Source organism: Chelonus insularis, unplaced genomic scaffold, assembly GCF_013357705.1.
Source record: "Chelonus insularis isolate UGA/USDA-ARS -01 unplaced genomic scaffold, ASM1335770v1 contig_70_pilon, whole genome shotgun sequence".
Taxonomy (NCBI): Eukaryota; Metazoa; Arthropoda; class Insecta; order Hymenoptera; family Braconidae; genus Chelonus; species Chelonus insularis.
The window spans coordinates 147,782-166,669 of NW_023276716.1; the positions used below are offsets into that span (position 1 = coordinate 147,782).

Consider the following 18,888-nt stretch of genomic DNA (forward strand, 5'->3'; position numbering starts at 1 on the left):
GTTCTCCTCCAACGCCAAAGACAACGAAGCTACTCCACTCTGTAACCTCCCAGGCTCTAATTCACCTTTGCAACTGTACCGACGCCCCACTACTACTTCTAAAACGCTAACTCACACCCAATACACGATCTCAGTTGTCCTAGGACCTACACTCTAACATATCTCTTTCTCTTCATTTCCACTTCTGGACCAAATTTTCTTGGCCTTGAATAATAATCCATTCAATCATTTATTACTTTTTTCTCTTTTATTTTATCGACGTTAGATCCAATTAGAATGATTTAATACAACCAACTTCCGGTCTTCTTTCGCTAGTTCAACTTTGAATTATGATGGAAAGTTGGCTGACAGAATGTCATGATTGCGAAAAAAGAAGAGATAAATTGTAAATTAACTCTAAACCAAGTCTTGGTTTACTTGATTTTATATACCTTATGATGATGCATTATAGTTTTCCTTATTTCTTAAAAACGACTAGAGCAATAATTTCATCAAGTACATACTTTGGGTTTGATTTGATTCATTGTACTTGGGAAATATGAAGCTTTGAAATGAAATAAGTAATCGAGATTGTAAATTGAGGAGGCATATACATAAGATCTTTGAGAATCGGATAGATTGGTGCACCTTGAGGGCTTTATTCTAGCCTCTTTCGTAGGGTTGCGCAATAGACATCGGACGATGGAGATCTAGAGCATCTTAGCACAGTTATTGTCTGGTATTATAGGATTACAGTAAGAGTTGGACGAAAAAACGATATAACTAATTTTAAAGCATATCTAAAACGATCACTGCTTTTTCATCTTATTTATGTATATACTAACTGAAACTTTTACGTAAAATATGTTACCGCCGTTTACTTTGATTAAAGTTTTTTGGGTTATATGTTTCAACATGGTTCCGTATGACTTAGTTCAAGGATCGAAAACGTTGCACGTCACTGACAATCAATACTAAATGTTTTGAACTGGACAAAACATAGTTACATTATTGGATGTCTAATCAAATAATAAAATTTTATTACATGCAATTATCATTGATGTGTCCATTGTTGACTTTTATTTTACAACGTGTGACACTCGACTTAATAATGCTGATGATAAAAAGTAATACTGCTGGTGATCAATTGATACGATGTTCAAGATCATTCTTGATAGTTTTATGGAAGAATCTTGATATTTGATGCACCGAGGCGTAAGAATCTACATTGTGACAATAGATTCTATTACATTGTCTGATTATCTTTGGGATGATGGTTAACACGTGTTAGGCACGCGTATTGCTAGACCTGTCATTATTGCAACCTACACATCAAGAATCCTAAGGAATGGTTACAGCTAAGGTATTTGTATAAAGACATTTTAATAATTTTATTTAGGAAATTTAAAAAAATAGAGAGGTAAGGCATCTAAAGTAGGCCAAATGATTTAACCGGCTGCCTTAAAAAAGTGTAGAAAAATTGATACAAGAAATGGTAAGTATTTGGAAACAAGAAGTTGATCACCTATTTCCTTGCATCAATTCTGTACAATGTTATAGGGCATTATGAGTAATGCTAATGGAAATAGTGAACTATAGAAACTAGGTCGATTTAATGCCTTTGTGGTTCACGTTCAATTGGATCCAAAAGCTAGAGGATTAAGGAATGAAGCCATTGAGTAAGATGACGATGTGCTTGCTCTTTGAAACCTTAATCAGAATGAGTCGAACGTAAATTCTTGTGACAAAACTTACAAGTTGACATGAGAAAGGCCTAATAAGCTACCATAGATAATTCAACGGACTCCTGAATCATTGAGAGAATAATGCATTTATTTAGACTTTGTACGTAAAGATTATGAACAATATCCTGTGAGTTGATAGTTCTAGGTGCTTTATTTGCTATGCTTAGCTATAATAATCGAAATACCAAAGAAATTAGCCAATACGCAACTCCAACATTATTTATATTCTCACAGAGACTTTTCTCACCAATCGATGATTTTTTAATGTCCAGAGTTACTTTCATACTTGACGCCTTTAAATCTTCTTCGTTGAACGAGAATGTTTCCAGACCTATTGAGTGCCCAGTCGTGGTCTGAAAACTTCCTTTATAGTCTCCGATTTACAATTTAAACGTAAATCTTGTCAGTCAGGATTGCCGAATGGTCTTGTGTTACTTGGTTCATGAAATTTGGGTCAATCGACAAAACAAAGGAACATCAAACAGTTGAATAAAATTATTTATCTTTTTTCCACAAATCGGTGGGGATTGAAGTTGAATATGTTGACTGTTGATTGGTCATCAAACCGTTACGCATTGCAGTGGGAGGAGCACCAGACGACATTTCGTATGCATAATGTATGCCTACGTAACTGTCATCAACGATGCACCAGAGTCATCCTGTTCATATAAATGTTTATGCAGATTCACGTATCATCGTGCGTAGGATACGGAGGTTGGACTTGCTCGAAGAGGGTAGAAAAATGTTTGAAATATGATTTACATTATTTCCTGCTTTATTGTCTTTTTCATAGCATTCTTTTATTAACTTTTCTCATCTTTGACATCATATTAACCTGGAATAAATTATTAATCATAATCTGTGATACTCATTAAAGTGACTTTGAGAATTATTTACTATCATTTATTAACTCAATATTTTTCTCGGATTTTTTAACTATAAAGAAGAAGTAATCCATTTTAAAACTTGTTATGATTTGCAATTTTAATAGCTAATTAAAATTAAAATGATCAATCAAACATCTTTAATGTTAAAATGCTATTTATCTTTAACGTTGGAAAAAATAATAATGCACGTGATTTTCCTCTGACCTATGCAATCTTGAAAAAGCTTAATTTTAACAATAAAATGATATTAAGTTGTTTGTTCAAGCAACATAAAAATGAAAAGAAAAAAAAGTAAAACTTTACATAAATATTTGATGAAAAATACAAAAACATCGATCATGACCTAGAAGTCTCGTTATTGATGATTTTGTTCGGTTGATCAGCAAACCATTAACTAGAATACATGCGCTGGAGCATAGAGTAAGATGACTAAACATCAGGAGTAGCATTCAATGGTGGTTAGACAAGGTCTTGACACACTCGACGTCCAGGACAATGCTCGACAGCCTTGAGTACTATTTCTTTGTGATTGTTAACCAGCAAAAGTTGTCACGTCAACTAATGCTAATATAGTGCTTGTGACGAAGCTTCACCATGTGTCAGTTAGTGTGAATGAGTTTCTTTGATGAATTACTAAATTCCTTTTTAACCAACTCTTTTAGCATCAGTGACAGCTGATCAGGTGGGAATGAACAAGATTGAATTCAAGTTGAACCAGTTGCTGAGTTGAAAATGATCATTACGTTACGTGATGGCTGATTAAGATAGACAAATTCGACGAATCATTTTGGATTGGCTTGGTTGTAGCGTTGTTTAAATGTTTCCAAGTCTCCAGAGAACTGCCTGGACTAGTTTGGATCTTGAGTCAAAGTGTTCAGTTAAATTCTTAGACTCCTTTTTATACCAAACTAATGTGCATTTGTGTATAAGTAAGTAGACAGCAAATAAGCATGTAGTATGGTGCTACAGCTAAGTATCGTATACGGAGTCCACAGGGTTGCCTCATTCCATCCGCGATATTCCACATTCTTCCCACACGTGTTAAAACACATTGGTAAGTACGTGAGGGGCAAACGCGCTGTGCTCCTGATACGCTACACTACCGTAGCCATTCCATTTATGGGGCATAGAGCATCCAAACCGTTTACGGGATAGCCCCATTACAGGAAGGCGTATATAAGAGACCAGAACGTAATGACGTGGCGAAGAGTAGTAGTAATTTCATAAGGGATTGTAATTACTAGAAATTAGTCTTGCATTAGACTAGAATGTTTTCCCAATTTTTCAAATGATGTAAAAATCATCAGCGACATCATCAACATTTTTTTACCATAAAATCATTGATAGAGAAACATTCCTTGGTCATTCCACAGTCATTCGTGCGAGACGCATTTATGCAGGGAGGGGTTTTTTCGCGCCTCGTCGACGCGTCCGAGTCCTCGGTTTTACTTTCTAAGTCCGCCTCCTTCTTGTAGCGTGACAAGAAGCTGATTCTAGAGACGAAAAATTACCTCAGATGAGTTTTCTTGATACATATTTTCTATCTCTTTTCCCATTTAATTCCAACATTTGTCCACTAACTATAACATATCCTACATGACTTCTATTATTATGTGTCTCTCTTCCTCTTCTTGCCACCTTCAGATCGGGTTTTAGTTTGTTGTACTACCTATATTCCTAGACAGTTATTCTGTACGTGCAAAAGGGTTTTTTTACAAGATTGTTAATGTGTGTATGTGTGTTAACGGAGACCACGCCAGGGTGGGGCTCTTGGCGTTTTCAGTTTCACTTTCTAAGTCTTCTCTCTCTCTTTCTCTCTCTCTTTTTACTCCGATCCCGTTTAGTCTAAGCAGAAGTTTGTATGTGTTGACGTATAGGAGTGCAGTCGAGGTAAGCTACCCCGCCCTGTAGATGCCATGCGCTTTAGATCGCCGGATGCAGCATTCGCTATTGCGAAGCGATCTCTCCATACGATGTACCTAGACTCTACTAGCTTGAACTAATTTATTGCAATAAAATCTTCAAACACACCCTCCTGTTTCTCAAATTCTTTGAATACCATTGCAAAATATCTACTGATTTGTAGTTGCGTGCAATATTATTCCAGAGATGGCTCATTAAAGAGAATCATTAACAATTATGATATTCAGAAGACGTAGGCGGTAAATTTTCGCTTTTATGCTCACCAAAATGTTTTATTGGTTTCTTAGAATTTTTGTTTTTGTTTGGTAATTGATGACAATAAATTTTAGAATAAAACAATTTTTTATTTAGTACACTGAACGAATTAATTATTTTGAGAAGGGAAAGAAAAAATTTCAATTTCGTTTTTAATCTGAAAAAAATATTCGATAATTTTCGATTTGCATCAGCTAATTTAAATTTTTTGCATTGACATTTTTTTACTCCAATTATTGAAGAATTTAGCAAATGATTTACTTTCATTTTTCTTCGTATCCTTATTCCTCTCTATACTGCATAAGTTTTTTTTTTATTATAATTTCATTATTAATAAATAAAATAAGCCATTAATTAAATAGTTCACAGCCTATTTTATCACCTGATTTCCTGGAATTTATTAATCGTAAAATAATAATTAAAATATATTCACCAAAACATTTATTTATCATGACAATGTGAAAGTATTTCGAATGATTTTTTTAGAAAATCATATGCATAATATAAATTCTATTTATGGAATTTTACTTTCGACCTTTTTCATTAGTTATTTCTTCATAAGTGAGATATTGAAAAATATACCCAAGTAGACATGTAATGGTTTTGACATAAAAATATGTAAGAAAAGGGCATTGAAAGAACGCACCAAAGTCTGATAGAAACGAATTTGATTGACCGAGTTGTCATGCATCGACGGTAGCCCAATTTGAAGACACGTCTGTTAGTTTCGAATTTTTCTTTTATTTCAAGAACCGAGCGTCACGCTGGGCAACCTTCTAGATGTTCAACAGACCACAGACCAAGTCATTGATCACTGATATATGCCTGCTGTTAATTCCACTTTTCGCTTTCATTTTTTTTTTCCTTATCTCACTACACTATTTAGCATATCTATTTTTTCCTCCTCTAGTTTAGCCTTTTACATGTGTATATATTTGTAACGATGTGTGGTATATTTATCAAAAAATATTGCATCAACATTATATATCCTCTATTAAATTGTGACGATTTTATACCGTTGATAAGCAATTATTTTTACTAATCAAACTTTGCTGCTCACCAGTGTGGAAAGAGTCATCGATATGATACGATATGCATGTCCACATGAGGCTTCCGCCTACTGCTATTGGTGAGAATCGATCGTATTCGCGCCTACATGCTGATGCAAAACTCGCTCAAGTACGACGACCTCTCGAAATCAGGTCCGATGTTTTTTTGATTTCCATAGTCTCGGCGTTGCGATGAGACAGGCGATTGATCTTGATAAAAAAAAAAGTATATCCTACAAGCAAAACATTCGCGTATATTTGTACGTTTGTGTATGTATATGAAGAAGGCAGTGGTATAACATTCAGTCATCTAGACGTGTTTTTATAGTCGTGTTTATGAGACATGCCGGAAACAGCAAAGGTTGGCAAAAACATTAGGAGGAAGGATTGGAGGACCTTTGAGTGAAATCGACGCTAGCTGTGTTCATCACTCACTATAATGATTCCAAGAAATTAAGGATCATTAAAGGAGAGTTTCAATTTCCGTCGGGGCGTAGGTGAAGACGTGTGATTAAAGGAAAATAAGAATCGCTTTAACAGTTATCTGATATCAACTAAATGAATACTTTCTTTTGGTAAATATTTTGAAGAGACTGTTGGTTTTAATCGTATTGAAATTACTACTGAGAATAGAGAACATTCTTTACTTTAGTTTATACCTTTTTGAGTGCTATACAGTTAGAAGTATTGTTAATGAAAAAAATGATGAAATTTTATAGCAACAAAGTCTCGGTAGCATGATGACTTTTACTGTCGTACTTGATGTAATGAGCAAATGATGAGTCTTGGGGAGCGAAAAGAAGGGAAAAGAGATGGTATGATATTTATTGTAACTAGAAAGGCTTTTTTATTGATAATAAAATGATAACAACTAACATGTAATCCCAAGATTGGATTAGAGAGGTATTAAACAAAGAATTTTAATTAAAAGTATTTAATTTTGCTTAATAATTTAGCCAATAAGGCAATCCTCTTAATTTTATGTTTGATAAATGATTCTTTAATGTTTTGTTTTTAAATAAATTTAATATTTAATATACTTGATCTTGTAAAAATGTATTATTACAATATATTCACTTGGCAGTCTTATTATATCAGCAAACAATAGAACAATAGTTATTGCAAAGAGATATTTATTTGTATCAAACTTTTTTTATGGAGATCTGCACCTGCGTTTTTGAATATAATCTCTACGAAACTTGAATATTTTTCTAAAAATTCTCCAGCTTTTAATTTCAATTAGAAAAACAATTAATGCAAGACAGTGGCCAATGATTAAACCATAAAAAGCAAAATTTAAGTCTGTTAATTCTAAAATAGAATAACCAGCTTCATCTATGAGTTTAAGTAAGGACTTTTGAGGTTGCACAGAAATATTATTCCACTTTTCTTCCCATTGACGTACATATCCAGTTTCTGTTAAAGCTGTCTGATATTTTTCAAATTTCCGCTGAAGAGGCCAATCTTTGCGAGTGTAAATAAAATATGCAGCAGAATAAAATGATTCTGTTGATAAATCAAGTTGTTGCGAATTTGCCATTGCTATATAAACATTATAGTTTATCACACAAACAGCTTTCTTATTATTTTTAAGTTCATCTTTACAATAAAGATCAGGCACTGCAATGGATCGATTAATGAATTCTTTATCTAAGAAACAAGTTAATCTTTCAGGCACGTAAATTGTATAATCACTATGGATCTTCAAGTCTTGAAGAGTTTCCAAGTTTTTCTCTGGCAACGATATTGTTAAAAGAGCTGACAGTTTTCCTTGAAAGATTCCTTGGAGTAATAAAAAGAAGCAAAAAACTGGAAAGAAGTAAAATTTTAATCCAATAGTAGAAGGCAATTTTAACACTCCTGCATTAGCTATTAGTCTGATTATTTCTAAAATTAATGAAGCAACAGATTGTTCCATGAAATATCTTAGCACGAACATGGTCACTGTTGTTATAACAACTGTTGCAATGATCAATTCCCATCCTAAATAGTAAAGTATGTTGTATATGACTGAAATACTTTCTTTCCTAGGAACAACATATATTATGTATGACATGGTATTTATATGAATAATTGTCACATTCTTCATGTACCTTCCAAAAAAAACCATGATAGCCACATCATAAAGTCCAGAAGCTAACTCAACCAGTCCATTAAGTTTTTCTTCAGAATTTAAAGAAAAAAATTCTTTCTCATCTCTACAGATTTTCTTGATTGATACATTTAACATTTTAAGTACTTTAGACTGAACCATACTGCTATAAAATTTTGGACAACTTGTGTTGTACATATGGATGTAAGGGATTCCAACTTTAACTTCAAATCCATCAGTCTTTTCGGTTTTATCCCACAGCAAACTGGCACAGATATTGGTTTTAAAATGACTTTGATACTGTTGGTAATACAAGGTCCACTTGACCAATAGATCTTCAGTAAACTTGAAATATCTCCATGGATCCGGTGCTATGCTGATAAAAGGATTCAATGTCCAAATGAATGTTGATTCATTCTGAGTACACAAAAAATAGGCATTCAGTAAATTATATTTCCATGAAGTCCGTAGAAAATCTAGTGCATTGCGACATTCACTTTGATGAGTTGAAGTGTCTAGGATAAAAAAAGGCTGATAGATATTCCATAGAGGAAAATTCCGTATATTTATGAGGTAGTTATCTAGGTTTTGCACAGAAGATGTCACTATGAAAAACAGCCCTGGATGATTATATGAAAGAACTTGATTGTAGGAATGATCATTCTCAACTCGATTGATCATACTTATCGGCTTATTTAGCTGATAAAGTGATTGTGTTATTTTATTATCAATTTCTCCTGACAGTATGATATGCAAGACCGCTGTAGAGTAGCAGCTATTTATGATTTCGATTGTGTTATCACTTACAGATGAAAAACGATCAACATTTTTATGGTTTTGTAAACTGGAAGTTGATGAAGAAGTGTAGAAAATGGAGTAAAATATGACTAAAAACTTTACTGTTAGCATTTTTATATTCATGTTATATAAATTTTCACTGAGTGGAACTTTGTTGATGACCTTTTGTGATCAGACTGACTATTGTTTAAAGTATGGAACACATTCAATTATTTACTCAACTAATAAAAAATCAATAAAGTCAATGTAAACTCTATAGGACACAATCAAACATCGTGTATTTTTCTGGAAATAAATAAAAAAATAAATGAATAAAAAAATGTTTTAAGTTAATTTGAATATAACATTTACCTTTGAGGGTATTTTCAACATTTTCTATTTTCTTAGTGTTATCTTTTAGAATAAGTTACTCCAAATCGATAGAAATATTTGTCAATTATTTATAGAGTTTCTAACATCAATCTTCTGACTGGTTGCCCATCACTCAAATTAATTTTATTTAGTAAAAAATCAATATATATATTGTTATTAAGGCATAACTTATTGGAAAAATTAAAACAAACTTTTATTTTTTAAAAAAATATATTCATTGTTATTATTTACAAACATAAGTTGATTCTGTCCCATATTAAACGAAATAATCATAATATTTAGATCAATTTTTCAACTTCAAAGATTAATTGATTTTTCTACTTGGTAATTATTACTATAAAATTCTAGTCTCCAAGTATAAATAAATGGTTGGGTTGCTCTTTGTATAGTGTATTTTTCTATTGTATTTATTTGTTTGGTCGCTACTTGGACCCTGACGTTGAAGTTTATTTGAAGACATGACCAAGAAAACTGAAAGAAAAAAATCAAACACCTCAAAAGGATGTATTAGGTCATCAACTGAGTTGCCTTAAAATGCGTCAAACATTAGACACAAACGTAAACATCAATGTCATCTTAACACCTGTTTCAATGATGCATCTGTGTCCTTATTAGGCTGACTTCCTACTCTGTACTTAATCATTAACGTTCTCAAGTAAAAGTAAAAATCATGATTTAGGATTATCTTATAACAAAAAATAGCCATATTTATTTATTTTTCATTTAAAAAGATACTGAGATTCTTTGAAAAACTTGTCTTGTCATCCAAGATTACTGCTTCAGTTAACGGTACAATCTACTTCAGAAAAGAAGATTTCACATGCCCTCGTATTCCTGCTCCATAATTACTAATTACAGAAACATCGTTGTTAGTCGTATGAAACAAAGTCTTGTCTTAAATTTTACAAATGCCCTTTGAACCCAATGGCTTATTTTGCGTTCAAGAATCTCAAGAACCTGAAATTGTGGTACCCAAATATTCACACAGAGTTTCAAATTTTTGCTGAGTTAATGACCGTAACTAACCATAGGTTCTGAATTTCATTCTCAGCCGAAAATGTCTGGACAATTGACAATAAAGCTGTAGCTATAATGATAATTTCATGTTGATGATCAAAAATAGTGCATTGATGTTTATGAGTTCTTTAAATATTTCCTGAAGGAAAAAAATTGTAGAAATTTTGTTTTACTTATATATAGTACTGTAACTTAACGGAAACTATAACGTATATAAATTTGTCTTTTAGGTCGTATAAGTTGTCAACGGAACAGGTATCTCTCAATTTATAAAAATTTATACTTGTAATTCTTAAACTAATAAAACATCAAAAATAATGAATGAATAATTATAATGATTAGAAAGGTGTATTATTTATTGAAATATATATACCTATCACCAAAAAAAGCATGAATTATGTTGACTCTTATGAATGACTTGGATTTTTGAATGATAGAAATCTCAAAGAATTTTTGAAATGGAAACTCTGAATGAAAATGGAAGAAAATCTTTAACCGTCATCTGAATTTTTGATTAAATTATTGGTAAATAAATTAAAAAAATCATTGAAATGATGATGAAAATTAATTACATTACCATGTCATTATTTTTATTTTGTATCATGTACAGACAACATGATAAATGAAATAACTCATCAAGACAAATTTTCATCAACTCATATCATCTGACATTAAATCCAATTTCCTGGATATTATTTATCTTATCTAAAGTTACATTTAATAAGTTTATAAGTTTTAAAAATATTAGCCATTTTATCGCCATCTGTCATTTCTTGAGTATCTATAAATGCAACATTACATATCATAATTAAACTCTCATCCATTTCAAAACATACAAAAAAAAACAAGCTGTAATTGCAATTGAAAAATTTTCCTCATCATATGATTTACAATGTAAAGTGATTATGCAAACAGTTAACTCATTTTTCCAATTAATCACTCGCCAAAAATTCTATAACAATCAGATAAAATAAAACAACTTTTTCCTCACAGTAGAGTGCGCAATCGATAGACAGTAAAATGCAAATATCCTGGACTTAATGAAAATTACAAATCGCGGCATTTCATTAACAAAAAATAAGAAAAAACAGAATATTAAGGATTTCCTAACGAGTATAAAAACAAGTGAGTTAATCTTCTACACAGACCGAGTCACGCGTAATTCATAATTACCATAGAGTTGTCTGTACAAAGTTGCTCTCAATACTCGTGATGTGGATAATGCAAGTACAGAGATGCAAAAGGTAGAGTGTTTAGAGCAAGCAGATAAACTCTAGCATATAAGAGAGTTAGTATAGAAGCAGGATTGACTAGAGCCAGTTGGATTAGTTGTGGACTGGGTTTGCAAGAAGGGACGTTAGTTGCGAAATACCGGGACGCACATCTATTAATACTGATAGCTCGGGTCTTATCGTTTGTTGGTGTGGGTGTTATCAAAGCAGGGCGTGTCGCTCGGGCGGTGGCGCGGAAAGCGAACGAGAGAGCATTAGATTGGCGACCGGCTGCTGCCACTGAGCAACGTGACTGTCAGCCTCCGCACGAGGCGATCCGGATCCGTTCCGTTTCGTTATTTCCCTCTTGCTCCAATCGTACAACATACATGCTAAGTTACCCAAGTTTTATTCCTTCTCTTTTCTGCGCAGTGAAATTCTCAACAAACCACACCAGGTTATCAGGATAACCTCTCTTGGTGATCACCTTTCTTGGCAAAAAGCCGCAGTTGAAATCCTGCGGGCATCCACCCTCTCAACAGTTGACAGATCGATTGCGAAAAACATAAAATTTATCAGAAAGTTTCATAAATTTATACGTCGTGTGTTTGGGAGGATTAATAAATTTTATTCAGACAAAACAAATGCCTGAGAAGATTTAAGGGTGGGGACGATGGGTACGTGGGTATAATGCTCGCAAACGCGTTATATAATACACGAATAATTATGCAGATCGAGGTATCTTGCTAACATTTACCTTTAGCCCCGCACTGAATCACAATGCATCAAGGGAAGGCGTTAGGTCACGCATGTGTGAATGTATATTCTATCGAATTTTTATGCGTGCCTATTTATTTTATTATATGCACTAGAGGGCATTTTTTTCAACTCATCTGTTACTCCGTTACCTATATAATAAACGTGTTCATGAATGATCTATCCTCCTGTATACATGTAGGTATATATGTACCGAGACAAACGCAAGATCGTGTTTAGTACTTAGAAAGTTCGCCCACTGCTGCGTCACACGATCCATGTCTTCTTGTCAATAGAAATGAAAATGTCTCAAGTATCATTGAATAATCTAACGATTAGAGGTTTTTCTTTTTCATCTGTTGCACTCGTCTATTTTTAACTGTCACTCAACATCAAGGACGTTGAATTAAACATTCTTCAGTTCGCTACGCTGTTTACTAATCTTGGATTTAAATAAAAAAAAAACAACAAGGTAATCTGTTACCAAATAATTAAAAGCTCATTTTTAAAAATATGTTTTAAGATTTCTGATATTTCAATAAATATTAAAAGGTTTTGTTTATCAATGAATAAATTAAGAAATGAAGGTGAGGTATTTGGTGGGAAAAATATTTGTCCGGAAGTGTGACAAAGGATCTAAGAATTTGTCAAAGATCTAAAACTCAACATGGAAGTGTTGCATAATTTTTTCCCTAGACTTATCGAAGGATACTGGAAGTAGAGCCGATAAACTTTGAAAGAGAACCGAAAGCCCAGTGTAGGCGGATTATATTGCCTCGCTCTCGCGACTGCAGTACGAAGCGGTAAAAGGAATTTAGCCTTATAAATCAGCAACATGACTGCGCTCCACGCCACACCTTTCCCTTCTTCGGGCAATCACGAATCGTCACCGATATCGGCAACATCCCCGTCGACTATCGTATACTCCACCAAACCTCTGGACGATGTTCTGTTACGTGATGAGCCGTAGGGCCCTGTTTCGTAAAAGAAAGATACGAAAAACTATTGATTTTTTTCTCTTAATTTATTGTTTCCTTTTAACAATTCACAAAGTTCATGGGTCTTCTCTCGAGGAGAAATTCCATTCCCAGGATGCTTCATGTAATGAATTTAATCCGGAATATAAATGAAAAATAATTAATTTTTTTAAATCACTTAAAAATGTGTATCAATCACTTGGTTTATCAGATAATAAGTTATGTCGTAGATGCGTCATCAATGCGGCGATTTACATCGATAAATAGCCGATCCAAAGCTCAATCAAAATTCCAAATGGATGCACACGAGCGAAAGACTCAAGTACAAATATTTTCTTATAGACATGAGGCCAATGTGGACAATGAAATTCACTCGGTAAGAAACTAAAGACCGTAAATCTTTCTTGTTCGATGAGCTGGTACTTTTGTCGTAGTCGTCGTCGTTATATCGTCGATGAACAAAATAAGTAAAAGAAGAATAAAAGGTATATGGAAAGACATGAAGTAGAACGAGGCGTTCTCAATCAGACATGTATACAAGTTGCGGATGCAGGTATTTAAACAAGAGCGTGCCCTCAAGCATCAAAATGCGATACCGCGTTGGCGTAGTTTGTTTTGAGTCCTAATAGAGTTACGCAATTCTTATGATTAGTCTTTGTGATCGTGGAAAAAAACCAGTTGTTTTGATCAATTGTTTTTATTCTAAAACCTACTGGATAATTAAGGACATTCCAATCATATTGGAGAATTTAATGTTGGAAAAATTCTTTCAGCTATTGGAATTTCTCATCTTATGAAAGATCATGAAATTATTATTTCATATTTTTCCATTTACGATGTTGATTAATTTTAATAATTAATTTTTATTTCATATTTTGATGATTAATATTGTTATGATAGTAATAGTGGTATAGTTAGAAAAAGTAATTATGAAGTCAAATTACCAATTAAATGAGTGATATTGATCTATGATCGAAGGTAGATCATTATTTGATGATTCCTTAGAAAGGAAGATTCATCCTAATTTTGATGCAAAACTTTGTTTAAGATTATAATACGTAAAAAGTGTTGCCAAAAGGTAATTGGAGTAAGCATAAAATAATTATTAGAAACATATAACTTTGATAAAAAGTCAGTAAGAATTTTGCAGACTTTTTAATTTGAATCTAATTGTAATACTTTGTTCACTGATAAGAAATACTGAATGTAATGAATGTAGAAAAGTGATGATGGAGAAATTATTTCACCAATATACCTAGAACTACCTTCAAACTGCCCTAGGATTGCCTTAAACTTTTTTGAACTGTTCCAACTCTTCTCTTCATCAAATGAGCATTCATAATTATTATATTAATATTCATTAATGTTTTTTATACTTCTTTGTACCTTTTCTTAGATTTATTACAACACCTTCATTGTGGAATAGTTGAAATAGAGCCCCACTTGTAAGTGAGTAGAGCCATTATCCCAGTAATTAATAAAAATTTCACATTCATTATTTAATTTGAACAAATGAGTTGTCCTTGTAGATAAAAGGTTCACTCGATCACAAATACGATAAAAAGTTTTGAATTCAAATATTTCTCTAGAATGATTACTTAACAGACATAATTCAATTCTGTAATATTATTACTCCAGAATTGGTACATATGTTGCTACTGTGTTAAATCCACCATAAATCTGTTTAATCAAAATGAACAATAGCCAAATGAAAACATTTAACATTTAACCGTCATCATATGATTTACAAATATAAAAAATTGAAAACAAGTATTCAATAAAAAAGAATCTTTATCAATAGTTAATCGACAAAATGATTATATGAAGTATGAAGATTTTATTCAAATGGAACCTTATTTTCTCGAGTGTATATCATTAATAATTTTTTGGTACAAAGTTTCATTAATCATCAACAGACACACGTCTAGTCAGTATTTCTGACACGTGCTATTAAAACTGTTCACTAAACTGATGAATCCACTGAGCCAAGTTACATAAATATTTGAAGAATCAAGTCTCACTTTAACCCCTTGACAAAACAGTTATTAAAGATGACGAAAATAAATAATAAATTATATCGAAAGAAGCTAACCAATTAATTTTGTTTATTCATATTTTAATAGGCGATGATATTTTAATTTAAAATATACTTCAGCTTCTTGCACAATAGTATAAATAAATATTTCATTCAAAAAATTCATGTGGGTGCTGATAAAATTTAGCATAATTAAAGTTATTCAGTACGATATGAAGTGATGCTAGGAATTTTTTTGATCATTTATGAGATGATGTCTTTTTCTCTCCTACTCACATATATCATCTATATTCAATAGCAGATCATTCGGCAGAGGAATGACGACACTGAGCCTTGATGGATAGTACCACGCCTTTCTCAGCCCAGGGGCATCAGACGTTAGATTCATTCAGGCCAAAAAATGTTGGATATTTTTTTTAACGCAACCTTTGTGTGGGCCTTGATAACTTGAACTGATTCCTAAATTACTCAATTGATTTTTAACACCATTCAAATATGATAATTTTCATTTCATTTCTTAGGAAGATCCAGAACACCTTGGCTCAATCCATCACATCTTCTGTCACCTCTATTAATATTTCTACGATTGAACTACTTAATCACATATGTATATATTAACTTATACATGTGCATCTTATATGGTGGAGTAAATTAGCATACCAAGATGATGTTTCACACGTTTCAAGTCATTCAATATACGTATCAATTAAACACACGACCTTTAATTCTTCTTTATGCATCAATTCTATTCAATTATTTTATACCATGATTCAGAATAAATATAATGACTCAAGTGGTACAGAAGTACATCAATGTACTAAAAAAATTAACAATTGATTGGAGAACTGCTATTTTTTAATTCCTTGTTTTTTTTTTTTTAATTAATCAGATAGTTATTTATAAAATGCAGTTAAAAGTGTTGAGAACTAATCAATTTTCGAAATTCAATAAAAACATTTATTATATTAAATCAAATAAACATCTTAATCCTCTTTAGAAATTTTTTTCAATTTAAATGAAAATATTTAAATAAAATGAAAATATTTCTTTGTGGCTATTCAAAAGGATTTATCTATACATCATCTATCATTCTGTCATACTTTAAAAAATTATCTTAAAAAAATTTATTACGCCTATCAAGAGCTTTTTCGATCAGACTTTTTTGCAAGGTTTGTATTATTTAAATATTTAATAGGCACTGGAATACATATAATTTTTTGCATAACACGATTAGTTGAATAACCTTTGAAATCATTACAAGTTGCATTGAAAAATCGATTAAAATTGTCATAGATCTAGAATAATTAATTACAATCGTGATCAAGCTCATCATATGAATAATAAATAACGATGTAGACATAAATATTGATGACGAGCGAGGGCAGATCAATTTCCGCCGATTAAGTTAACTGCTGGTAGAAAGATAATAACATGTTTGCAGCATGTAGGTAGAAGACAGATTTTCAAGGAGATTCTTTTATCTCTTGGGCATCACACCATCAACATCTAGCAAATTGAATCCTCAAAAGTGACACTCAACAGATCCTGGTAATCGAGTTAAGATAGAAGAATGAATTACTAAAGTGTAAACAGATTATAATTTAAAAAAAAAAAACTCTACCTACTGGAATTAATTACTTTGCTATCAACATCAGCAACAGGTACTTTTGATGTTACATTGAATTTTATTTCTTTTATAACAAATATTATCAAGAAAGTATTGGAGTTTCAAAAGTATTGGAATTTTTGAAGAATTGATGAATATGAAGAATGAAAATTTAATGAGAAGTTTTAGTTAAGGGATTAGAAATCAATTGGAATTCTGACGAGATCGATTTCAAAAAAATGTCCCTAGATGTGATGCAAGAATGTTGGAAATGAGATCAAGAGAAATAGAAATGCCAGGAAGAATAATGAAGAAGAAGAAGAAGAATCAGCTCCCACTTAATGTACGGAAGTAACGGAATAAAGATCGACAGGATCGTAAGTCTTCGTTGAGTAAATGGGGTCGATCCATGATCATCAGTAAGACCTGATAAGCCACCAAAGGTATTCAGAAAGCTCAAGCATGCAATAGATACTTGTTGTCGTCTTCCAGGTCGTTTAGATGTTCCCTTCCCCCCGCGACCTTCCTCAAGAATTGTCGATGCTTATCAACACAACTCGAGCCGGAGCTTAGGCGTGTCCTCAGGATGGCCTTTCTTATCGCGATAACTCGAGGACATCTCGTTGAGCAACCGTCGACTCCACCCACTCATCTGTAATTCGCATGACACTTTTCTAGATTAACTCTACACTATTTAATTCTATTAAATCATGCTTTTTAATCATTTATGTAACGTTTTAATCCAATCAATCTATCATTCAGTCAAATAAAAATCACTGGAGACATGTTATGAAAAATGCAAGTGGAATATTCTTTTTAATTAATTCACGTGAAAAGAAACTGAATAATTTCAAAAAAATCTCAAGAGACAGTTTATATCGTTTAGAAAGTGCCGCTAGGTGTAATCCGATCATCTGGTCTCAACAAAGTTGCTTACAAAGAATGAGATCTTTTTTCCTCCTTTCTAGATAACATCAATTATTATGAAGAAGCTTCCATAAATTTATTTAAAAATCTAGAACAAAAAAAACAAAAAAATAATCTCAAAAATTTGTCAGAAATTAACAAACAAATAAAAATAAAAATTTTCAATGTTATTTTTTTCCATCGTTTTATGTTCAATTGACGTCACATGGAAAGAAAAAAAATGCAGATTTACTTTTCCCCTCAATGTGCTGCATTAAATATACAAGAAGAGAACGGTCCCGGCAGTGGCTTCGCTGTGTACGTCCAGTCGCCCTTGTCGAGAAGCCTGAGGCACGGGCGTGGGCCTTTCACTCCTGCCATCCGCATCGTTTCTGTAGATATATGAGTGCACATACACTTATATTCAACTATTTTCTGTACCTCCTTACCTAAATGTATGCTACAATGTATCCTATTCTCTACCAAGTAGACCTCATTCTCTTACCGATCAGTGGCACTCAAATTTCTTCAAGATCGGCAAGAGTCCATTTTTAAAAGAATAAAATCATTTAAAATATGCCGGTGGCATTCTGCTTCAATTCGGATACATACAGTCTTTAAATTGGTTACGATTGTAATGTCGAAGCATTGCATCATAAAGAGAATCTTGGACTTGATCGATCTTTTGCCGATTATTTTTACTTTCACTTGGTCAATATTCAAAAAATTTCTTTATTATCTGTACAGGTCAGCAAGTGGAGTATTTTTTTTTTAATGAGAAGGCAAAGAAGTGAGATGATAAAACAAAAATCCAATTCATGACCTTCGATTAATCACGAGTTAGATCGCGCTTGGCGATTGCAGTACTAAACACTGGCCGATCATACGAGCTATTATGTTGCGGTGGAAAGAGTCTACTGCATCGGTAACGACGGGCGAGACGATAGATATTGCTTATTAACTTTGTTTGTCCGAGAGAATTTATCCGCTTCGAGGACTAACGGATCGATGTTCATATGGTCATTGGTACCCCAGGACTACTTCCAATGAGGTATAGCCAACGATACAGTACACTACGTAGGACCGGTTGCACTAATGCACTATCTCGCCCTGGATAATCGGCTAATACCTATCGGTCCTAGTACAGTTAGACATATATAAATACACCTATATTCTTTACTATATACACGCTTCGATTTATCTTTCAATAAATCACTAGAGAATGTATACCAAGACCTATACCAATATCATACCGATCTTGGGCGGGTCTTCTTGAAAAT

The 18,888-nt window shown here is 32.7% G+C and overlaps 1 protein-coding gene across 1 annotated transcript in view; it reads right to left on the reverse strand.

Annotated features, from left to right (window-relative positions):
* LOC118070991 (MDS1 and EVI1 complex locus protein EVI1-A-like) overlaps positions 1-18,888 on the reverse strand; it is a 69,737-nt gene that overhangs the window by 13,815 nt on the left and 37,034 nt on the right. The window lies entirely within an intron of this gene.